The sequence below is a fragment of the Etheostoma spectabile genome, chromosome 23 (genome assembly GCF_008692095.1).
Source record: "Etheostoma spectabile isolate EspeVRDwgs_2016 chromosome 23, UIUC_Espe_1.0, whole genome shotgun sequence".
Classification (NCBI taxonomy): Eukaryota; Metazoa; Chordata; class Actinopteri; order Perciformes; family Percidae; genus Etheostoma; species Etheostoma spectabile.
Window position 1 is genome coordinate 865,323 of NC_045755.1, and position 1,211 is coordinate 866,533.

The 1,211-nt window shown below is 39.1% G+C and overlaps 1 protein-coding gene across 1 annotated transcript in view; it reads right to left on the reverse strand.

The window, feature by feature from the left end:
* Positions 1 to 1,211, reverse strand: part of pnpla3 (patatin-like phospholipase domain containing 3) — a 15,835-nt gene that overhangs the window by 1,380 nt on the left and 13,244 nt on the right. The window lies entirely within an intron of this gene.

The following is a 1,211-nucleotide window of genomic DNA, read 5'->3' on the forward strand; positions in this document are numbered from 1 at the left end:
CACACACACACACACACACACACACACACACACACACACACCCCATATCTTTAAAACAAACAACATTTGCAGATAGCCAATTCCCCAGAGGAAGCTAGCCTGGACTAAGGTATTTATACCACAACAAGCTCTATGTTATGGTGCCATCAATATCTTTGCATAGACCAAACTTCAGCAGGAGATAATGCATCTTGGAAATACACAGATCCTCAGAATTGGGATAACACTACACAAAACCACACAACACTCTGTTTAATCCTAAATCTTCTTGATCAAGAGTTTAATAAATGCGTCTGTGTAAGTCATCAAATTCTCCCCAAACTTCTACTCCACCATATTCAGAGTCAAGCTGCCACTGAGGTTTTCCTTAACAAAGAGCTTGACAGAGCTCATTAAATGAGTGGGATTGTAAGATTTTGGAATTGTGGGCGGGGGAAAAATGATGGGTGCACTCTCGTCAGATTCCGCTGTCAGAAAGGGTTTTTGGATGCTTTTAGATGACCTGACAAGCAATTTATTTAAAGCATACGGAGGCTTTTACTGCAATGACGTGCTCGCATGAAGACCCTTTCTATAAAATGCTTAATGCCGTGAACTCATTTTTAAAATGACATTTGAAAAAAAACGTGTCCCAATTTCAGACTGATTTTAAGAAATGATCTACACAGGTCACATATGTAGAGGTTTGAACTTAACTATTTGGTCTACTAAAATGCCAGTTGTTTAAATCGAATCACTACATGGTAATGTCATGCGGGAAAGTCCAGTAGGCAAACAGGTTTCACAGGTTTCTACTGCATTGCTCTGAAGGCTCAGGAACAAAAACTGGAAAAGTTATGTTGTGTCTGTGTCATCCTGTTTTGGGTCAGTTTGACATCAACAAGGGCTTAAGCGGCCTCCACTGGGACAACAAAGCAGTCAGGTTTCTGATGGTTAGATAAACCGCCTGCAGTGGCAATGAGAGACGCAACAGCAGCGCATATTACTGGTCTTATAATACATCCATGAATGGGAGAGGATGACTAGCAGTAAAACAAAGCACCTTAAACACAAATGGATAAAGAATAGGGTTTTTAGAATGGCATGTTGGGTTTAAAGCCCTTCTCTACAAGACAGAAGATATTTGCATGGACACTCATGCGATTAAACATGATTAATCTTTTTAATTGATTGACAGCCCTAATATATATATATATATATATATATATATA